Source organism: Phyllostomus discolor, chromosome 3 (assembly GCF_004126475.2).
Source record: "Phyllostomus discolor isolate MPI-MPIP mPhyDis1 chromosome 3, mPhyDis1.pri.v3, whole genome shotgun sequence".
NCBI classification, from domain to species: domain Eukaryota; kingdom Metazoa; phylum Chordata; class Mammalia; order Chiroptera; family Phyllostomidae; genus Phyllostomus; species Phyllostomus discolor.
The window spans coordinates 31377986-31402925 of record NC_040905.2 but is presented as its reverse complement, the minus strand read 5'-3'; the positions used below and the strand labels follow the sequence as shown (position 1 = coordinate 31402925).

General features: G+C 37.3%; 1 non-coding gene across 1 annotated transcript; it reads left to right on the top strand.

The window, feature by feature from the left end:
- Positions 1-18734: 18734 nt before the first annotated feature.
- Positions 18735-18860, top strand: LOC114514653. The gene has a single exon (XR_003686095.1). It is a non-coding gene; the product is annotated as a U6atac minor spliceosomal RNA (small nuclear RNA).
- The last annotated feature ends 6080 nt before the right edge of the window (positions 18861-24940 follow it).

Here is a 24940-nt window from a genome sequence, read left to right as displayed (position 1 = left end):
CACAATGGAATATTACACAACAGAAAGAAAGAAGGAGCTCCTACCCTTCACAACAGCATGGATGGAACTGGAGAATATTATACTAAGTGAAATAAGCCAGATGGTGAAAGACAAATACCATACGACCTCAACTATAAGTGGAACCTAATCAATAAAACAAATAAACAAGTAAAATACAACTAGAGACATTTAAATAAAGAGCAAACTGACAGTAACTAGAAAGGAGGGAGAAGAGAGATAATAGGGGATAATAGGGAAAGGATCATCAAAGAACATGTATAAAGGACACATGGACAAAGCCAAAGGGGGTAGGTTCAAGGGTGGAAGGCAGGGATGGGTGGGGCAGGGGGCTTGTTGAGGTAAAAATGTGCACAACTGTACTTGAAAAACAATAAATATAATAAAAAGATTTAAAAATAAATCTCAACAAATTTAAATTGAAATCAAACAAAATAACATCATAATGGAATTAAATTTGAAATAAATTATACAATAACACATGTAAATCTCCAAACACTTGGAAATTAAATAAAACTTATCTATAGGCCATCAGAAAATACTTTGAATTTAATAGACAATGTAAAAAAAGAACAGCCTTATACCAAAATGTACCACATACATATACCAATATGTATGTGGCATAATCAACAAAATTCATAACAGAAGAACAATACAGAAAATCAATGAAACTAAAAGCTTCTTTTTGGGAAGAATGAAAAAAGAAATTTGAGTTCTGCAAGAACTAGCATGGTGAAAAATTATTTTCTATAGGCCAAGAGAAAAACACGTTGTAAGCAGTATTATTACCACTGGTATTTAGCTAGATCTTAATAAAAAGGGAAGCAAAAGGAGCTAGACATTGAGCTAAATACACTGGGGAGCATAAACCTGCTTTTGTAGCCAGGAAGCTACAGCTTCAAACACCAGGAAACTGCAGCATTGCTTGGCCAAAGGGATTAACCTCTTCCCTTTTCCCCTCCAGTACTGGATTGTTGGGAGTCAGAGGGGCAAGATGCTGGACCATAGAGGCCTGTCAGTCTAACTAAAGGGTGTAAATCTACCAAAAGCCCTCAAAAGCTTGGAAAGATGATTGGCTCTTTTGAAAAGTCCCCTGGTACATCCCAAGCTCAAACTAATATAATCCCAGTAGAAAAAAGAAGCTCTCTACCTTGCTTGTGACCTGCACTTGCACTGTGCACTCATACCTCTCTCCGTGGCCATGTGGCTGCTCAGGCCACGCAGACTCCATACACAAGCTCTAGTAGGGAGCCTGAATACTGCAGCACAGCAATGAACTGCTAATACATGTTAAGCTAGCTGGATGCTGGACTGGACTAGACTGGACTGGACTGGACCTAAACATGGAGCGGAAACCCTGGCCACTAGCTTTTGTGTTGGCCCTAGTGAAGAAAAGATTGGACCTTTTCCATGGTGAGACAGATGGAGTTGGGATATTAAGAAATCAGGAGGGAAACCCCCTTAATTTTACATCATCAATAAAATTTACCCCATCTTCCTGCGAGGGTCTCAGGAAATTCTTTTCCTTGTAACACCATAAGAACTCATTTTTCACTGGCAACAATCTGATTTGTGATAATCCAATGAGCTATGATGATGGGGTTTTCACAAATTCTGCATGGTAGAAATATCTCTATATTTTTATGTTTTGCTTAAGTGTTTTACTTTAAAACTAATTAAATTCTCTAAATATCAGCTGGTCCTATCTGTGTTAGATTCTCAAACTAAACCAAACCAAATAAATGATGAAGTATCTGAATTTCTACTAAAGTTGGGACAGATTTAAAAGGACAGCACTTTATGAGGCAGGTGACAACAGGTACATGGAAAATAATTTGTTAATGTATCCTAACCATTCCAAATGGTGCAGGTCTTTGAAAATGTGCACCTTCTCTCTTCTGTGTGTTGCTCTAACAAATAATCAGGAACACAACAGCTATGCAGAGTTGTGAGCACTACAATCTTTATGTTGGACACATGGTATTTAAATCACCTAATAAAATGAAAGATCACCACATCGCAATTTCAAGGGAGAATAATAGAAATAAAGTATATGTCATCTGATATCAAGATGTACAGAAATATATGTACAAAAAGACTCAGAAGAAATCCCACAAAATGTTCAATTCACGTCCATGTAGGATGTTTGAAGCTGTTTCAATTTCACCTCCACCCATTTCTGTAACCTTTCTTTGTTTTGAATTATTTCTTCATTTACATGCTAAGGACATTTTTAAATTCAATTCCACTAAACTTATACTAAAGTAAATGAGGGGACCAAGTGAAAAAACAGTCACCTGTTCATCAACCATTTGTTTATTGCTTAGTGATTGTTGACATTTGTAAATTCATTACCCAAAGACTACTTTTTCACAAATGGAATCCACATCAAATGAGTAAATCAAATTAAAAGGAAGAGTTCAACATTTTATTTGTGTGCCTTATCTTCTTTAATGCACAATCTTGTGGTATATGGTATATGAGCAACATTGTAGAAAATGTTGAGGGCTCTGTGCACATGGGCAAACCCTGTCCTCTGTGCAGTTTTTAAAGTACATTCAGGAGTGTGAGAACAGGCTAACCAGCTTCAGGTAGATAGATTTCCACATCTCAACCTCTCTTGCCACATTTGTAAATGAAGATGATCTTTGAAAACCCTCATCTAAATGTTCCTATATTAAATCTAAAGTTTTAGATTGTTAGCCCTTTTAGCTAAACAGACCTCACAGTTCTGACCTCTGGCCTGGAAATTCTGGAGTCAATAGTAGTGGACAGTGAGATGTTCTAATATTCAGTACATCATCCTCCTTCACTTGAAGGAAATGGGAGCACTCTTAAGTGTTTCTTAAACTATAATAGTTCTATCAAAGAGGTGGCCTTTTAATTCTTGATTTCTCAATCCCTCTTTCTTTATAAACTACTTTGGAGAAACAGGTATACTTATCTTCATATTTTCCGACTAAAACATCTCTGAATCTGAACTGCAAGTTATAATTACCAGGTTTCAGATGGTAAACAAAAGGAGGGACATTTCTAAATATTTTTTTTAATTGAAGCTTTAATGGAAGATAAAACTACAGTGGTTTACTTGTTGCCTAAAGTTAAGCATGCAAATAAAATGACAGTGCAAAGATGAAGAAAAATTCTCATCAGGGTCAAATCCATATGAGATTCTTGTTACTGCTAGATCAAGCTGTCCTCAAAGAGAGCCAGCTTAGATCAGCTTACCGTAGTTTATGTACTTTATAAACTGAGCAAGACAAATAGTGTGTTAAGGCTTTATGGACTTGTTATGACAGCTAATTTCATATCGCCTGACATAGTATCTGAGCAAACGTACAGATGTTCATTCATTTTCACTCCAGTATAGATACTGTAAATTGAGTACCTCTGGAAGTCCAGTCATAATAGCTGACAAACATCCCTGCTGCCCACAAGAATGGAAGTTGTAAGTCATTGGGCTTTGACGTGGAAAGTTAGCAGAGAACTCAGGGACTCATGCATCTTGTTAATGACTTTATGGCAGAACTCTTGTGTGGGTTTACTATGACAATCTAACAGGGGACTCATAGAACACCTAATGAATTAGCCATAACTTTAATTTAAATGACATAAGACTTGAGAAATGAGGGACTTCTGACCGCCTTTGAGTTTATAACCCTCTCCAAGTATCCACCCATACTGACCCAAGCCTTGCCTTCATTTTCCCCTTTACCGGGATTTGTTCCTAATTTTATAAGGATCAAAACCTGTTACTGAACACAGCAGCATGAAATCTTTTGCAAAAGAGCCACACCTGCACTAACCCTAGCATTCTTCTCCCAGCCCATTTTGAATAGATTATTTTCCAAATATGTTTCTCTGCAAAAGGTGTCAATATTTATTTGATTCTTATTCACAGTATGGTGAGATTTTACCTGTGACTTGAGTCAGATTAAAACATAAAACCTCCAATAAAATAAATGTTATGTTATGTTGTTTTTTTAAAAGGAATGTTGAATGTTTTGTATATAACCTGTTATATACAAAAACTTCTATCTAGCTATTTTGATTATAATCCCCCATCTGTGATTACATGATGTTTGGTTTTCTTGAGGTACATTTTGAACATATTTGAAAATAAAGAATTTTTATTCTTATTCGATCTTTATTCTAATTCGATCACCAGAAGTGATCACCTTAGATATCTATATTCACGTGGATTTTTGTTTACAAGGAGTGTAAAAGTTAAAGTACTTGGATCACACTGAAGAGTAAAGTAACAAATCAATCTTCTTCTAGACTTTCATGGAAAACTCTCATCAAGGTCTTCTGCAAAATTTTCCATTTTACTGGAATGACTGCTATCTCTGGAAAGAGCCTGCAACAAAATTTTATATTTGAGCCAATTTTTGCTTAAGTTCATATATAATGACTTGCCCTATAGTTTGGTCAATTAATAGTGTTCTTATTTTATTACCAAATACTGTGAAGATGTTAATAATAGAAAAATAATTTCCTTCAAATTGTCTCTTCTGTAAGTTTTCATATTTAACATTTCTGTGAAAATTATAACCTGAAAGCTGTCAGTCTGTCTGTGTACTTTTTCACTAACTAGGAAAAAACAGAGTACTGAAAAAGGGCATATTGCTTACCAAGAATCTCAAGTTTTATTTCCTGCTGGTAGGGCTTGTGGAGCAATAAATAATGGGTCTTAATACTGAATAAAAATGTTCTGGACTAAATTACTTCAGATACAATTCCACGTTAACTCTGCTATTTTGAATCTGGAACTACAATATTTCATATGTCGTATGTTTAACTAGAAGTGACTTCAGCCAGTTAATTTCAGAGAAGCATCACTAGTTTCATAATGCACTTCAGATCCCTTTTGAAACTATCAATTGTTCAGGCCACTGTAATCAAAACAGCTTGGTAGTGGCATAAAAACAGGCACATGTACTAATGGAACAGAATGGAGAGCCCAGAAATAAACCCAAGTCTCTACGATCAATTAATATTTGACAAAAGGGGAAGCAACATAAAATGGAGTAACAATAGCCTCTTCAACAAATGGTATTGGGAGAACTGGACAGCTATGTGCAAAAAAACAAAACTCAAGCACCAACTTACACCATACACAAAAATAAATTCAAGGTGGATAAAAATTTAAATATAAGCCATGACACTATTAAACTCCTAGAGGACAACATAGGCAGGAAAATCTCAGATATTTCATGCATCAACATTTACTGATATGTCCTCCAGAGCAAGGGACACAAAGGAAAGAATAAACAAACGGGATCTCATCAAAATAAAAAGCTTCTGCACAGCTAAAGAAAAACAGTATTAAAATAAAAAGAGAACCAACTGTATGGGAAAACATATTTGCCGATGATACCTCAGACAAAGGTTTAATCTCCAAAATATATAAAGAACTCACATGACTCCACTCTAAGAAGACAAGCAACCCAATTAAAAAATGGGCAAAGGACTTGAACAGACACTTCTCCAAGGAGGACATACAGAGGATCCAGAAACACATGAAAAGATGCTCAGTATCACTAGCTATCAGAGAGATGCAAATTAAAACCACAATGGGATACCATTTCACACCAGTTAGAATGGACATCATAAACAAAGCAACAAACAACAAGTGTTGAAGAGATTGTGGAGGAAAATGGGACCCTAGTGCACTGTTGGTAGAATTGCAGACAGTACAACCACTATGGAAAACAGTATGGAATTTCCTCAGAAAACTAAAAATGAATCTGCCTTTTGACCCAGCAATTCCACTGCTAGGATTATATCCTAAGAATCCTAAAACACCAATCCAAAAGAACCTATGCACCCCAATGTTCACAGCAGCACAATTTACAATAGCCAAGTGTTGGAAGCAACCTAGGTGCCCATCAGTAAATAAATGGATCAAAAAACTGTGGTAGATTTACACAATGGAATTCTATGCAGCAGGAAGAAAGGAGCTCCTGCCCTTTGTGACAGCATGGATGGAGCTGGAAAGCATTATGCTAAGCAAAATAAGCCAGGCAGTGAAAGACAAATACCATATGATCTCACCTTTAACTGGAGCCTGAACAACAAAACAGACAAGCAAGCAAAATATAACCAAAGACACTGAAATAGAGAACGGGCTGACAGTGACCAGAGTGGGGAGGGGAGGAAATTTCAGGGGAAAAGGGGAAGGGTTTGCAGGAACAAGTATAAAGGACATGTAGACAAAAACTAGGAGGGGTGGAAATGAGAGGGAGGTGGGGAGGGCTGGGTGCATGGACTGGGATGGGAGTAAAAGATAGAAAATTGTACTTGAACAAAAATTAAAATAAAATTTAAAAAAGAAACTATCAATTGTTCAACATTTGGGAAGGATTCTGCTTTTTGGGGGGGGGGGGGGTTGGCTATGCCCCAGAGGGAAGCTTGAATGTGAAGAAGTTACTGATGTAAAAGTGATTTTTAAAATAATAAATAGTAAAGGGAAGAAGCCAGTATTACCAAAATTTTGGTTGTAAATAATACCAGATAAGTCCATAGTTGTGGGTACAATGTAAATAAGGTAAATTCCTTGTCATTTGGGTGCTTTTTTTAACTGGAAAGACAGTAGAAATTTAAATATATACTGTAACAACAGGTAGTTTTAACTGCTACAAGGCAAATATAGCCTAGTAAGATAATATACAGAGATGAAGGTAACTTTTTTAAAAATAGGAGAGTCATTAGAAAATATATATGCAATATACAGAAAAAAGTAGAAAATTATTTTTAAGTATGAGGAATCACCTGAAAAACTTAAGAGAGCTCTTTAAATTTCAAAGATCAGGGGTTAGTTTAACCCCTAGATTTGTGTCACTATAACAAATAACCAAAACGTATTTTGCCTGTCTCAAAGTGTCTCCATTTCTAGGTTTGGCTAAATTTACTGAAGCATCCTCCTTGTGGGTGTAACTATGGAAACAGGGTACATGCGCCTATATTAACTTTCACATGCCCTACAGTTCATTTGCTTCATCTATACTCATCTATACTCATTTCCTTATATTCCTGAGGGAGTGTTTTTGTAGAGAAATCTGGGGGGTATACTTTTATAGTGAGAGTCACTGGAGATGTTGAAGTGGGACTTTTTAATGGAGAAAAGGCTTTTAAGACAGAATTCTGGGAAGTGTTTACGCATGATGATGGTGGTGGTGGTGATGATGAGGGTGGTAATGTCGATGGTGTTAATAATGATAGTGATGATGTTTATGGTGATAATGATGCTTATGGTGATGATGATGGTGGTGGTAATGATGCTGGGAATGTGAGAGTGGTAGTGGTGGTGTTGGTGATGATGATGATGACAGCGTCAACCATAATGGCTATAAATGGCAGTGAAATAATCTGATAGAGAAATAGGATATTATGCAACATCAAAATATGGAAGTAGAATTAGTCTTAGAGTCAAAAGTTTGAACTCTGGCAAATTCTCTCCACTAATTAGCATGTGACTCTGGCATGCTCCCTCAAATTAACTTGATCTATGTGGTTAAATAGATAATACAAGGGCCATCTTTGAACCTTCCACAGGGTAGAGAGAGATTCTGTAATTCATTTTAATAATTTTGGCTGAGCCTAAATTTTATTCCAGGCAACAAAGTATATAACACCAGTAGACCATAATTAACTGTAAATATAAAACTAGCAAAGGTATCTAGAACTAGTAAACGTGAAATAGAAAATATCCTAAGGTCCAAATCCTTTTTAAAGGTTCTCAAATAGTTCTTAGATGATAATCACATAAGATAAGCTATTAACTTGTCTCATAATTTTAGTGCTTAGGAGGAGGAATATTCCACAATATTACTAGGAGTTGTTTCTTTAATATATAAAATGCATATATTACTGAATGATGTCTACATTTTTCAGTTGAGTTTTGAAGCACCTTTTGGAAATATTAACATAAAATTTATTTATATTTAACCAGTAATTGAGTCCATTCAAATATTAGATAACCAGAACCTTTTAATTTTATTTATTTTTATTTTTTTGTTGTTGTTCAAATGGTTGTCTCCATTTCCCCTACCACCACCACTCCCCTCCACCCCAGCCATCCCTGCCTCCCGCCCTCAATCCAATCCCCCTTTGGTTATGTCCATGTGTCCCTTACAGATGTTCCAAAAACTGGAGTGGAAGAGAGAAACCTTTAATCAAAATTAAAGGTTATGCATATTTTTCTATCATCATACTTATTAGTAATCCTTTTATTTTAAAATTATTATTCCATTATACTCTTCCTTAGGCCTTATGTTTAAATTTATTTACTTTTTTGCTCTAGTTTTTCCATTCACTTATTGGCAGTTGAAAATTGGCTGTCTAACATGTAAATTATATCTCTTGAGTTTTCACATGTTAAAAGTATGGATATGTTCTTTATGTATTTGAATAATCATCTGGCTACATGTATCATTTTGAAGCACATGCTATTTCCTGAGGAATTTCTTGATGCAGTTACACTGTCTTCTTCAACTGAAAGCTACTGTGGAGAAGCATGAAATCAGACTGACAACCCTCCTATAGGTGCTATAGGGGACATGGCTCTTTTTCTTATTGTTCAAACAATTTTTTCCTATCTTTCTAGTCTACCAACTTTCCTAGGCCTCTCTTAGTGCTGATTTGTTAAGATTGCATCATCTTTCCAGTCCATGAGGACACATGTTATTTTATTGTATGAAAGTGTCCTTAAATTATATCTTAGAAGTTTCTATTTGTTTTCTTTTTGATTTTCTCTTCATCAAGACTATCAATGACATATGTGGTGTATTCACTTTGTCTTTCCTTCACATCATCATTTTCTCTCTAGGCCTTTAAAAGTCTTCAGAAGAGGGCCTTAATGAGGGTTTTCCTGGGCTATTCTCAAGAACAACCTCAAGTTTCCCCCTCTTTTATAAACTCTTCCATTTTGTCATCACTTATGAACCAGGGTTTTCTAGAAACACTCATGTTATTTTGAAAATTTCTGTCATTGGCAAAATAAATTCTCAGTTTTATAAAGAATGAAGGCAGCTCACAAAACACCCCTGTGTTTTGAGGATACAGGAATCTATTTCCTGTATTTTCAAATATTCTTTTTGGATTCAGAGAAACTCAAGCCAGAAAAGGTCATTGATTGCCTGGTTGTCATGATGTCCTACATTTTGCACTCTGTGTGAACTTCCAGACGGGGGTGTCCACTTCTATCTGCAAGACTTCATCTCCTAAAAGGGATCTGGAGTGTCTCAAAGATAAGATGGGAACATTGTAGGTGGAAGTGGGTCATAATGGGGAAAGATGTGACTCTCTGTCTTATATGGGATTGTGTACCTTGGCTGGGTGCTGGCTGGGGTACTAAATAAAAATGGCTTATCAGCTTGACAGTCTATACCCCAACTATTAGACACACACACACATGCATACATGTATTATATATACAGAGACCTTACCAAAACACAATCAAACAAAAACATATGCACTATGATAGTGGCTTACTAATTTTCCTTTTAATTGTTTTTGCTATTTCATTGCTACTCTAGTGCTAGTCTTTTCGTGGGGATATGAAGCCTGACTCTCTCAGTGCTAATGAGAGATGTTTAACGGGAAAACCACATATTCTACCAGTGTCTGCCACAATAAGCCTTTCCAGTAATTGATGCACTCCAGTGGGTCACATCTCATTACACTGGGTGACTTCATAAGCTGATCTGACAGGTTATTTGACCACATGATTCATCAACTTCAAACATGTTTTTGGTTGGTGGGCAGATCAGCAATGTGAGCCACTTTAAAGTAGATGAGTAGAGAGAATAATTTGCATGATTTCATAAATAGTTAAATACTCTGATACCTTTGGCATGACAAAAATGTACCTGCAGCTAGTAGTTCACATTCTATCTGGGCCCATGACATAAAACTGGATATCTTACATGTTGGCCAGGCAGCAGGGCACATCTTTGACAGAAATACTCCACTTCTTATGGAATTTGGGGATAAAGCCAAATGTTATTTCCCTAAATCTTAGCTAAATATAGTGGTAGGGTTGCATTATATAGAGGAATAGCATGTAAGAAATATTCACATGCCTGCTATAAACCCCCAGGATCCTCTCTGCCAAAAGAAATCATGACCAGATTACTACCTGTAGAGTAACTTTATGTGCAGAAAACAGATCATATTTATGCTAATACTTACATTGTGAAATTTGATTATTGGAACTTAGGATCAGTGCATTGAATTTTGGTATTTTTCTCCTTTTGTGATTTGAATCAGTATAGATAACTATAATAATCAATGAGGTATTTTCTAGTTAGGATATGTTTTTAAATTAAATCTCAAATAAATATACTCACAATTCTATCTGGTCTAAGAGTAAGATAAAACTATAACTTCAGATGATTTTCATGATTTACTAATGATGACTTTTTAAGTAACACATTCCAAATGTCATTTGTTCCTCCACTAGCAATACCTACCAATCGAAGTCCTGATGAGCAGACTTGAAAGATGGATGATCGAAATTAGGGTTTAAGTCCTGTGAAAAGTCAGATAATATAAAAATTCTCAAACTCAAACACACTGGTTGGAAGAGGAAAAAAGAAGAAAATATCAGTATCTCCAGAGATGACATTTTTCAGTGTGCGGATATAGTTCTGAAAACCAGTGAATCTTATCAGAGCTTATTCATCCAGAACACAAATCCCAAATAAGTAAATTAAATCCAGGCTGACATGACTTCAAACAGTACCCTGAGTACCACAGCCCACACCCCAACTCACCAGGTAAGTACCGGAGTCCAGCTGGTAAACCATGACCCAGAGACCTGATCCCTGCTGCTGCATGAGATGTCAGCTGCCTGCACCACCTCTGGTTTCCAGTACTGCTTGGGAACATGTCCTTCCACTTTGACATAAAGAGCCCCAGTTCTGTGGGGGTTCTTTCTACCCACACTTCTGATGCCTTCACCTGTGTTCTCTCACCATGGGAACCATCAGAGTTCACCTGGACTGAACTCATAAGCCCTTGCTTTCCACAATTTGAACCAACCACAGAAGCCAAGCCACACCCAGCATTTCTTCTCATCACTTAGATTCAGCCACCACTTCAGCTCCCTTAACAAAATGTCCACTCATTCACTGCAGCCTCCCACCCTGCCATCCTCAGTTTCTCTCTCCCATGACACCTGTTATTGCACCTCATGAAGCTCAAGATACTTCTCAGGTAAATGTACATTTTCAAATCATTGTTGCTATTGTCTTTCCTCTAGCAAACACTATTGTTTCTCATATAATCAGCCTGCAGAGAACAAAACCAACTTTCTTGCTGTACTGGTATTTCATTGAACCTACCCACCAAATGCCAGCCCTTGATTAGCCTATGTTCCTGTATTTTTTGGGGGGCGATGTGAACACCAAGACTGATAAAATAATACCACAACTCTACAGATCAGTAGTTCTAAAATTCTTCACTTCTAATCTAAATTAGACATTTCACATTCTCTGTTGGCATTTGAATATTTCTCTAGACATTTCTGACTCCCAAAACTAATTTGAAACTTTTTTCTAACTTGAAACTCCACACCTAATTACCTTCCTCACCTGTTGAAGGTAGTCAACTTCTCAGACAGAAAACACAAATTATAGAGCTTCGGATTAAAGATTAAAGTTTAAATATCTATATCTACCTATATGGCTAGAGAAAATAAAACTTAAAAAAGGTAAAGGTTGCTAAACACAAACATAAATATCTATAAAAATTATTTGAAATAAAGAGTTGTCCAAATCGTTAGGCCCATAAATGTTAAGTCAAGTTTGTTTAGGGCACAAAGATGAGCTTCAGGGAAAACTCTGACCCCATAACACACTTCTGATCAGCAGCTGGAACTGGGCAGAAGATGAGCAAAGGCACACAGTCACTGTCCTTGAAAAAAGGCAATAGGACACACAGATGGCCAACAGACATGTGAAAAGATGCTCAATGTCACTAACCATAAACAAATGCAAATTAAAACCACAATGAGATATCATCTCGCACCTGTCAAAATGGCTATTATCAATAAATCAAGGAAAAATATTGGTGAGGAGGTAGAGAAATGGGAACCCTTTTGCACTATTGGTAGGAATGCAGACTTGTACAGCCACTGTGGAAAGAAGTATGGGGCCCTGGCTGGTGTGGCTCAGTGGATTGAGCACTACTCTGTGAACCAGAGGGTCAATGGTGCAATTCCCAGTCAGGGCACATTTCTGGTTTGTGGGCCAGGTCCCCAATCAGGGACATGCAAAAGCAACCAAAATTGATGTTTCTCTCCCTCTCTTCCTCTCTTCCCATCTGTCTAAAAATAAATAAAATATCTTTTTAAAAAAGAAGTATGGAAACACCTGCTCAAAAAAATTAAAAATGGATCTGCCCTTAGACCCACTTATCCCACTTCTAAGAATATATCAATAGGAACCCAAAACACTACTTGAAAAGAACATAAGCACCCCTGTGTTCATTGCAGTATTATTTACAATTGCCAAGATATGGAAGCAGCCCAAGTGTCCATAGGTAGATGAATGGATAAAACAACTACGAGACATTTACACAATGAGACAATTACTCAGCCACAAAAAAGAAGAAAATTTTACTCTTTGCAACAACATGGATGGACCTGGAGAATGTTATGTTAAGTGAAGTAAGTCAATCAGAAAAAGACAGGTGCCATATGATCTCACTCATATGTGGAATCTAATGAACAAATTGAACTAACAAGGAAAATGGAGACAGACTCACAGATGGAGAGCAGGATGACAGCTCGTGGCAGGGGTAGGGGGGTGGAGGGAATGAACACAAAGAAAAAGGACTCCTGGACATGGACAATAGTGTGGTGATTGCTTGGGGGTAAGGGGTATAAGGGGACTAAATGATAATGGAAAAAATAAAATGAAGATGATTTTTTTAAAAAGCCAGTCGAAAGAGTGACAAGAGACAGAGGAGTGCACATGACTACTGGCTTGACCAAAGCTGATGAGAGGTGGAAGATGTGTGACCCCATAAAAACTGCCTCATTGTAATATGCAGGTGTGTCTCCAGTTTCCCAGGTAGCTTGTAAGGTGAAGCAATGAGTGAAAATTCCAGACCAGGGGAAGCAGCAACTTTATGAAAAACTTGTTGTCAGTTAAAACTTCTACTGATCCAAGTAAGGCCTATCTCTCTTTCCCTTAGTAATGATATTCTTAGAAAATACCTGAGGCATTCAATGTCATTTTAAAAATCATAAAACTCCAAAAAGATTAAAATTAAGTACAGGTTTTATAGTACTATTAGAAAAATAAAACAATTTCAATAGAAATTCACAACCAAAGAAAAGCCACAGGTGATTATTTATAATGCTGTCCAATTTGTGAGCCAAGATGCTTTGGACAAATTTACAAAACAATGGGAAAACATGTAAAAAAACTGAAAACCGTGTGAAGAGTGAAAATTATATAAAGTGTAATCAAAGGAGATTCAACCTCCAATACATAGATAATAAACTAACTTGTAGATGCTCCTGCTGTATGATTTACACCTAGTAAAAGAAATAATTCAATGCACTAAAGGGCATAATTCAATTAATAGTTCATGGAAGTGACTGGAAGAGTAGACCAAGGGACATACAATTTTCCCAAGCCATATAAATGAGATTCCTGTTAAAGTGGAACCTATTATAGAAAGAAAACTATTTTTCAGTGAAGCAAATGTAATATTTTACCAAAATTTGTCAAAGACAAATGTTCATGCGCACAATGACAACAGTCAAGAAAGAGAATAAACTCTTTTCAAATAGCAATGTAAAACCACTAAGTAGTGCTTTAAATAATACTAGATATAATCAATAAGGTTCATAAATATGTACAAAAGTCCATAATATGATATTTCTTTATTATGATTGACTATAATCATATGGTTGACTATGAAGAAATCATTGCAATTGATGCTAATGTGGTATTTAGTGTAATTTACCATCAATTTTCAATTAAAAATAATCTTAAAGTAAAAATATAAATACTTCATAAAATATAAAAATATATGAATGGATACACAGACTGTTCTTGAAAATTTGAGATATGTATTGTTGTTTTTTTATTCAGTATTTCCTAGATACCCTTTGGCTTATCTCACTCAGCAATAGCCAGAGCCCAGAGAACAAGTGCATGGACACCATGGAGTGGTCAAGGGCAGGGAATATTAAGTCAGAACAAGTCCTTTCAACAAATCCAAGTTCATACTAGTGCATCTCCAGAAAAATCAGAGACAAGAAACACAAAGACACAGGAAAGTGACCCAAAACATTCCTAGGCCTGGCTCCTCCTCAGCATGGATGCTGAGTGATGGGAAACCCCATTACTCTGAGGATCACAGAGCAGAACAGTCACTCCTCACTTCCTGCTGGGATCCTGGGAGGAGGCAGCCACAGGAAAGCTCTGACATCCATTTAGGCCAACTGAGGTGAAGGACAAATAGTGACAAGATGGGTGTGACAAAGAGAGTGTGGCAGTCTCCTTCCATCACATGCACCATGGAGCAGATTTGAAAGTCCCCATGTTCTTCAGAGGTGGTAGACAGGGTAATGACCATAACAGAAATGCTGACAACACTGACGTACCAGAAAATATTTGTATAGAGAGGCCATGTGCCAGGGACTATTATAAGTACTTTACATGTAATAATTTATTTGTACTTCAGCCCTTAGAAATTGGTGTATTTTATACCCATTTTACACACTTGTGTTCATGCATCATGACAATGTGAGCTTCTATTAATTCCTCAGAAGCCAACCCTATCTCAAGATGGATTTGATGCATATTTTTATCCCCTAACTTCTCTGATTATTTCTTCAGTCAGTTTCTCAAAATAGGTAACATTTTGTCTTCCTCTGCCAGGCCTCATCATGGACACTGGCCAGTGCATGAATGGACTTTCTTCAGTCAATGTTTACTCCAGTCAATTAAGAGCTGGAGATGTGATCTCAGAGTGAAATTTGAGTCTAGGTCTTCTCCCTCAACGGAGGCAGTGAGCAGACTGGGCACAATGACCAGCATGGACCATGCATGTTTTATGTTACAGATGAGAAGGGTAGGACTCAGAGGTGCAATGTGACAGGCAGCATATAGTACACTATATGCAATGTGTAGCCCTAGTTTCAGGATCTCACGGACTATCAAGTAGTTATCTGAACTAGATGTTCAAAAGAGATGACTGTTTCCTACTCTGATGTTCTGTCATCATTTAAATTTTTTCAGGAATACTGGTTTCTTATTGATAAGATAAATTGAATGTTTATTTTTTAATAAATGTGAAATAGCAGATAAAGTCTTCTACCTCTGAACCATGCCGAAGGAGCTACTTAGTGTTATGATAAAGTATCTTTGTACCCATTGGGGCTTTCCTCCCCTGAGAAGGGCCTCCAGGGGCCCCCACTGAATATAATTCAGAAATAGTATAAATTTTTCTCAAATGTTTGTTGAGAGACATGAATTTTAGTAATGTGAAGGTGTCAGCCATTTTGAATAAAAGTCAGGTCAGGAATACTTTACCAAGTTCAGGAGGATGTTCTCTTCTGGACCACTTCAGCTGCTTCTCGGAGGCCGATCATTTAAATTCATGAATCTATTTCAAACAGTATTAGGTAAATTTATCTGCTTTCTAGATAGCTGTCAACTGGTCAATTCATATTCAGTAATTTACCTAAACGAGAGAATAACCACCAAATAAAATCCCCTTATCCAGGCCCAAGTGGTGCTTTTCCATAGTAATATCCATGGGGATCTGCTTGTCAAGAGTACTGTGAATACAGTGCAGACTTTAAACAGCAGCCTCTGAGGTAATATTTTCTCATTTTGAGTGTTTTAGTTTCCTGTGGCTGTCTTATCTATAAACAAAAATATTTAAAGGTGCTGTTTAACCCTTTATTCTCATTCTCTTAACTAAGAGTACAGGGTTCTATGCCATAAAGATGGCATGGAGAAATAAATACCTGATCTCTTCTGACATTTACTCATGCATGAGTCCTGCAAATGAAATCATAAATGAGTTAAATCAATTACTTGGAATTAACACCAACTTCTTAAAACACCCATTCTCTGTGTGAGAGTAAAGCTGTTTACAAAAGTTTAGCCAGAATATATGACAAATGCTGCATTATGTTTTCCCTTGAAATTCCAGGCAACTTCTGTTGAGAAAAGATTTTTAAATATGAAATCACTTAAAAAAAAAAGAGTCCCTGGAGATAACCAACACATACTACTACTACTATTTAATTTGTATATGTGCAAAAGGAGACAGTCTCTATTTTTCCTTTGGAAGAAACTCTAGGTACTCCTAATATTCATGCGTGGTGCTACATGATGTACCCTTTTTCTTTCTTAATTGAATTTATCAGGGTAACATTAGTTAATAAAATTATATAGGTTTCAGGTGTGTAGTTCTATCATATATCATCTGTACATTGTATTGTGTGTTCACCACCCCACATCAAGTCTCCTTCCATCATCATTTATACCCCCTTACATTCTTCTATTTTCCCGCTACCCCTTTTCCTCTGGCAATCACCACACTGTTGTCTGTGTCTGTGGGATTTTTTTTTTTGGCTTAATCCCTTCAGCTTTTACACCCAGCCCTGCAACCACCCCTTCTCTCTGACAGCTGTCAGTCTGTTTTCTATCTATGAGTCTGTTTCTATTTTGTTCATTAGATTCCATATGTAAGTGAAATTATGTGGTATTAGTCTTTATTTGATTGCCTTAGTTAACTCAGCATAATACTCTCCAGTTTTATCCACACTATCGCAAAAGGTAAAATTTCAGGTTTTTTACTTCTTCTTTTTTATGGCCGAGTAGTATTCTATTGTGTAAATTTACCACAGCTTTTTATCTACTCATCTACTATTGGGCACTTGGGCTGCTTCCTAATCTTGGCTACTGTAAGTACTGCTGCAGTGAATATAGGGGTACCTATATTCTATCAAATTAATATTTATTTCTTCAGATATATTCCCAGAATTGGAATTGCTGGGTCATAAAGAAGTTCCATTTTTAATTTTTTGAAATAACTCTACACTATTTTCCACAGTGGCTGCCCCAATCTGCATTCCCACCGACAGTGTACTAGGGTTTCCCTTTCTCCACCTCCTCACCAACACTTTTTTATTGATGTACTGAGGGTCGCCATTCAGACAGGGTGATGTGTATCTCATTTGCATTGCATTTCTTTGATGATTAGTGGCATATCATCTTTTGATATGTCTGTGGGCCATGACCATCAGTATGTCCTCTTTGGAGGAATCTATTTAGGAGCTTTGCCCATTTTTTAATTGGATTGTTTGTCTTCTTGGTGTTGAGTTATATAAATTATTTATAAATTTTCAATATTAACCCCTTACCAAATGTATCATTGGCAATATGTTCTCCCACTCAGTAGGTTGTCTTTTCATTTTGTCATTTCCTTGGCTATGCAAAACTTTCTGGTTTGATGTAGTTACATTTATTTATTTTTTCTTTTGTTTCCCTTGCCTGAGAAAATATATCAGAAAATATTGCTATGAGAAATGTCTGAGGTTTTACTAACCATGTTTTCTTCAAGGATGTTTATAATTTTGAGTCTTACATTTGTCTTTATTCCATTTTGAGTTTATTCTTATCTAATGTGTAAGAAGTTGGTCTAGTTTTATTATTTGCATATATCTTCCCATTTTTCCAAATATTATATAGTGAATATAGATTGTCTTTACCCCATTGTATGTTCTTTCCACTTTTGTCAAATATTAATTGACCATAAAAGACTTGCTTTATTTCTGAGGTCTCTGTTCTGTCCTATAGCTCTATATGTCTGTTTTAATGAAACGTATATTTAAGAGCTTTGCCAGTACCACACTGTTTCTATTACTATGGCTTTGTAGTATGGCTTTATATCAAGCATGATTTCTCCAACTTTGTACTTCTTTCTCAAGATTTCTGCTAATATTCTGGGTCCTCTGTGGTTCCATATAAATTTTTGAAATATTTGTCCTAATTTTGTGAAATATTCTATTGGTGTCTTGATAGGAATTTTGTTGAATCCATAGATTGCTTTGAGTAGTATGAGCATTTTAATTATGTTAGTTTTTCCTATCCATGAACATGGTATATGCTTCCACTTATTTGTATCTTTTTCAATTACTTTTCTCAGGTTTCTTATAATTTCTAAGTACAGATCTTTTACATCTTGAATTCAGTTTATTCCTGGATATCCAGGAATAAATATCCTGGATATCCAGTTTATTCCTGGATATTTTAAATGAAATTATAAATGGGATTATTTTTCTCAATCTCCCTTTTTGATAGTTCATTACTGGTATATATGAATGCAACTGATTTCTCGATATTTATTTTGTATCCAGATACTTTACTGAATTTATTTCTCACTCCTAGTAGTTTTCGGTGGAATCTTTAGGGTTCTCTATGTACAGTATCATGTCATCCACAAATAATGGCAGTTTTACTTCTTTCTTTCCAATTTGAATGCCTTTTATTTCTTCATCTTGTCTGATTTCTATGGCTAGGACTTCCAGTACTATGTTAAAAAGAGTAGTAAAAGCAGACATCATTTAAAACTGAAGGAGAAATAAAGAGCTTCCCAGACAAGAAAAAGCTAAAAGAGTTTGTTACCACAAAACCAGCAATACAAGAAGTGTTAACAGATCTTTAAAAAGACAAAGACTGTTGTATGAAAGAAGAGCAAGTAAGCACGGCCCTTGACAAGCACAGAAGAGGCTCTTGGGCCTAACAACACACATATGGTTAAGGCATTGCCACCAACTTTGTGGCATAAAACCATCATTTTTAAAAGAAGAAGAAATCAGCAAAACAGAGAAACATAGTTAAAAGAATAAAATGGCAATAAATACATACCTATCAATACTCATTTTAATTGCAAATGGCTTAAATGATCCAATCAAAGATGCAGAGTAGCTGAATGGATAAGAAAACAAGGCCTGTATACACACTGTCTACAAGAGACCCACCTCAGAACAAAAGATGCACACAGACTGAAAATAAATGGGTAAAATATAAATTTCATGCAAATGGACATAAAAACCTGGGGTAACAATATTTATATCTAACAAAATAGAATTTTCATAAAAAGGCTATAGTAAAAGACAAAGGAGGGTAATACATAATGATAAAGTGAGCAATCCAACAAGAGGAGATAGCCTTTGTAAACATTTATGCACCCAACATAGAATTATTTGAATATATAAAGCAAATCTTGATGGACATAAAGGGAGAGATCTATAGTAATACAGTCATAGTAGGAGATTGTAATACCTCATTGTTATCAACAGATAGATCTTCAGGACAGAAAATCAACAAGAAAACAACAGTCTTAAATGACATACTAGATCCAATAGATTTAATTGATGTATTCATGGGATCTCACCCCAAAGCAGCAGAATAGGCACTTTCAAGTGCACATGAAATATATTCTAGGATAAACCACATATTAGGACATAAAACAAGTCTCAATACATTTGAGAGGACTGAACTCACATGAAACTTCTTCTCAGACCATAATGGTATGAAACTAGAAATCAATCACAAGGAAAAAAAAAAACTAAAAAACACACAAAGATATAGAGGCTAAATAACATGGTACTGAACAATGAATGAGCTAACAATGTGATGAAGAAAGAAACCAAAATACACCTTGAAACAAATGAAAATAAGAACACAGTAACTAAAGTCTATGGGACACAGCAAAAGCAGTTGTAAGAGGGAAATTAATAGTACTATAGGCAAAAGAAACAAAAAAAATCAAATAAACAATCTAACTTTATACTTAAAGAAACTATAAATAAAACAATGAACAAAGCCCAAAAGTGAGTAGAAAAAGGAGATAATAAAGATCAGAGCAGAAATAAATGAAATAGAATCTGAAAGGATAATGCAAAAGATCAATGAAACCAAGAGCTGGGGTTTTGGGGGGAAAAAAAGGTTGATAAACCTTTAATCAGACTCCTCAAGAAAAAAAGAGAGAGGGCCCAAATAAATAAAATCATAAATAAAATAAGAGAGCAACAACTTATACCAAAGAAATACACAGGATTGTAAGGAAATACTGTGAACAACTATATACCAATAAACTGTACAATTTGAATGAAATTGGTAAAATCCAAGAAACATACAATCTTCCAAAACTGAATAAGGAACAATCAGCAAATCTGAATAGACAAATTGCAACTAGTAAAACTGAAGCACTAATCAAAATGCCCGGCAAGCAAAAGTCCTGAACCAGATGGCTTCACAGGTGAATTATACCAAACATTCAAAGAAGAAATAACATCCATCCTCCTTAAACTATTGCAAAAAAGTTAAGAGAAGGATACATCCCTAAGCTTACTTTATGATGTACGCATTATTCTAATTCCAAAAATAGATAAGGCACTACTGAGAAAGAAAATTACAGGCCCATATCCCTGATGAGTATAGATGCTAAAATCCTCAACAAAATATTACAAACTGGATTCAGCAATATGTTAAAAAAGATCATACACCATGATCAAGCGGGGTCTACTCCTGGGATGCAAGGTTGGTACAATACCTGCCCATCAGTAAATGTGGTACACCACATAAACAAAATGAAGGATTGAAATAACGTGATCATCATTAATAAATGCAGGAAAATACATTTGATAACATCCAGTTCCCATTTAGAATAAAAACTCTTTCAGCACACTGGGAATAGAGGAAACACGCCTCAATGTTATACAGACTGTACATGACAAACCTGCAGCCAATATTACACTCCATGGGTTAAAACTAAAAGCTGCTCCTTTAAGATTGAGACCAAGATAGGAATGTACCCTTGTTCTTGCTTGAAGTCATTTGAAAAATCCAACAAAGGCTTTCCAAAGTTTAGCTTGGATTGCCCTCTGCTGGTCAAATGAGTTAAAACTTCATATGAGAGTATATATATAATCACTACTCACACACAGGTTAAACTTATTCTGTTTTAGCTAATTGGACCACACTGATTATCAATCGCCCTTAAGTTGTAATCATATAATCAAAAACAGATGCTTTATATAAGCTTCTCTTAATAGTGATTGCTTAGCAAATGAATAGCTTGTGAAATTTTTTAAAATGTTCTCATGTAGATGATAGGTAAGTAGGCAGATAAGATGATGGGTGGATGAATGGATAGATAGATGACCTTTGATATAGAGATAAAATTTTAGTGTCTAAGTTGTACATGGCAACTAAGATATAATTTTATAGGTTGATTTGTTTCCCCAAAATTCCTGTGTTGAAGTCCTAACTCTGGTAACTCAAAATGGACTATATTTGGAGATAGGGTCCTTCAGATTTAATTAAGCAAGACAAGGTCATCCTGGAATAGAGTAGGTCTCCAATCCAACAATACTGGTGCCATTATAAAGAGGAGAGATGTGAACACACACGCAGGCAGACAAACATCCACACAGGAAGAATACTCTGTAAAGTTGGGGGAACAGAGAGAAACTCCTACAGCCCAACAGATACCAAGAATGGCCAGCAACCCCCCAGACACCAGACTAGAAGCCCAGAGCAGATTCTCTCTCACAGCCTCAAAAGTAACTAACCCTGCCTACACCCTGATCTCAGACTTCTAGCTGCCAGATCTATGATAGAGATTAAACTTCTGTTGTTTGAGCCATCTGGTCTGTGGTACATTGACATGGCAGCCCTGGGAACTAAGACAAGTGGAAACTTTGGAATGAGAAACTCATGGCACATCATGGTTGGGAAGGTATGAAGAACATTGTAGCAACTTCCACATGCTAGCGACTAGGGTGGACCCGAAGCCTCGCAGCTGCTCCCTGATGGGACACTCCCACAGGCCTCTGTACTGTCAGCATCACCGTCACTAGCACAGGAAAAACCAATAGTCAAGACCAGGGTGGGCAGTAGGGAGGGGCAGAGCTTGATTACAACTCAGGTCTGTCAGCTCTCTAATTTCAGACTCTGCTTCTTCTGCTGGAAGAGAGCTGTGCTGCCTCAGAGATCTGGCATCTGTGAAATGCATGTGTGTGCATGCATGTGCACATCTACACATATGCATACATAGAATATATGTGCACTCTTATGCATGCACCCTCCCCTGCATACACATACATGCACATGTAAGCACATGCTCACACTCGCACTACCACATGCTCATGTACTCGCATTCATACTCTAACATGTGCTCATGTGTATGCACATACCCACCTGCACATATACATGCCACACTTTAATGCACACACACAGTTATATATACAGCCCAAAGGCTAGAAAATAGCCATATCTTTAGTTCTTAGAAAAACAATCGCCATCTGCTGGTAGCAGCCACTTCTACTTCTTACCTTACTTCCTCTCATGATATTCTGTCACATCTGACCAGGGAACTCTTCTCACAGACAGTGAAGTTGCAGAAATAAAAATTGTACGAGTTATGAGGTTGCTTCCTTATTTTTACATAAATATGTTAGTGTATAAACTGATTGTATAATTTTGCAGTGCTGTTGTAACAACTTACCACAACCTGAGTGACTTACAGTAACACAGATTTGTTATCCCAGAGTTCGAGAGGTCAAGAAATTAATCCTGACCCCAGTCAGCTGACATAAAGGGTTCTCAAAGTTGGGTCTTTCTGGAGGTTATAAGGGGCAATCTGTTTTCTTGCCTTTTTCAGCTCAGAGAGGCCACCCCCATGTTCCTTGTCGCATGGCCCTTTCATCCTGAGAGCCGGCATGGGTGGGTTGAGCCCTTCTCAAACCATATCACTCTGCCCTCCTCTTCTGCCTCTTCCACCCACTGATAATGATGCTACGACGATGTTGGCCCACCAGGATAATCCAGGACAATGTCCTTAACTTAAAGTCAGCAGACTAGCAACCTTAACTCCGTGGTCACCGTACTGGCTCTTCTCCACTACCCTGCCACATCCACGTGTCTGGGCACTGGCCCATGGACGTCCTTAGGGGTTTTATTCTGCCCACTGCACCGGCCTATTTATTTCTCCTCTCTCACCATTCTCCATGGAACGAAAGCTGTGCCTAATTGTGCCTGATCTCTGCCTCAGGGTTTAAAGACGTTGGATGGGGAGTGTGGCTCAGAAGAAGGAACAGCAGCATAGACGGCTGTTTCCCTAGTTATTTGAAATATAAATGAAAATATAATAAAATGGAAAAATAATTCTAGTAAAGTCTCTCTCACCTATTACAGCCTTGATGATGCTGTTTTAATTGCTCGATCAGATGACTGGAATCTGGACTAAAAGAGTTTTAGGTTTGGTTTTTAACCATGCCTCTTTTAGATTTGCTGCTGATAACTCAGTACAATGTGTTAATAAATATTATCATCAAAGGGTGTAAAGAGCCTAACTAAATCCCAGCAAGAAAAGTGTAGATTTTTTATTAAAATCTGTAGTCACCTGCATTTAAGCAACATATAAGGGTGGTTACTGGGTCTTCTGTCATATATGCCACCAGGGGGCACTGTGGAGCTAACAAGGAATTCACGGTCCTGAAATATATCCAGCCACACCAATAAATGTGAGTGGCAGGCAGAGGGTTCATTAGGACCTTACTTGGGTCATTGGGGAGGCCAGGAAAGTGTTTTATCCAGGCAGGTTTATCAATTTTTAAAACAGTATTTGTGGACAATTTTTACTTGTAATAATTTTGTCCTTGTTGAGTTTTCAAAATCATTTCTGAGTCATTTTCTCTTATTCTCTAATCAGTTATTTTCATTGAAAAATGTATTATCTTCATTTTGACATGGTCACAGCCACACAGATGCGGTTGGTTTCCCCAGTGCAGAATCTTTGGTGCTTGGGCAAATGGCTCTGGGCAGGGCTCAGACCTCTACCCATGGAAGCTGCTGCTTGTGGTGTATATGTGTATGTATGTGTGTATGTATGTATGTGTGTGTGTGTGTGTATACACACCATATATATGTACTTTCAGGGTCCTGGGCCAGGAAGGGGCAAGCTTGGGCAAAGCAGGAAGAGCAAAGCCTTGAAAAGCCACACAGAGTGAACAGGTCAGAATCTGGTCACCAAGGTCATCTCCACGGGCAGCAGCAAAGAGAGTGACTGTGGTCGGCAGGTCTTGGATGCAGGTGTTGAGAGGGGGCAGCTTCCCCCAAACGCTCAGCTTTCACTGACTCCCTCTGTCCTGACTGCCAGGACTGCACAACCTAGCACCTTGTTATTTACTCTCAAATTATCTGAAATTAGCATGGTGGCAAACCTAGATCTCCAGAGCCCACCCGCTATGTGTGCTGGAGGTAGGAGAACAGAGCAACAGGGCACTCAAGGCCTTGACTTTGCATCTGAGCTGTGAAACCCTGTGGGTCCTGTCTTCCTTTGCTTCCCGGAGGACCCTCTGCCTTTAGGGCACTTTCGTGTTGGCTGTCACTTGGAGGCACTGATGAGACTGCCGGAGCACAGAGGGCAGGCCTCCCTGCTGTGTGTGCTGTCCTTCCACTGAGGACAGAGGTGCAGAGGTGGTGCGCCTTCTCAGTAAACATGGCTGTGTGCTTGTCACAGCGGGACTAAGGTGGTGCTCCTAGTGCTCCTTCTCCTGGGAGCAAGCCTGTGTGGGAGACACAGTGGAGCCTCCCCCTAAACTAACTGATGGGCATGCCAACACCACAACACAGTGTCTGGCAAAGAACGGGCTGACTGGCCAGGCTGACATTCCTCCCGAGCAAACAGGAAGTGGCCCAGGACACAGGGCCTGTGGCCATGCCTCCTCCTTTTCCTGGAGGTCTCAGCCATGCTTTCTGCACCAAATTAACTCCGATTCATTTTTAAGACCTCAGCTAGGTTTAACTTTTTCTTGGAAAAGACTGCCTGGAAATCTCTGACTTAATAAAACATTCTTAGTATTTTCTACCAC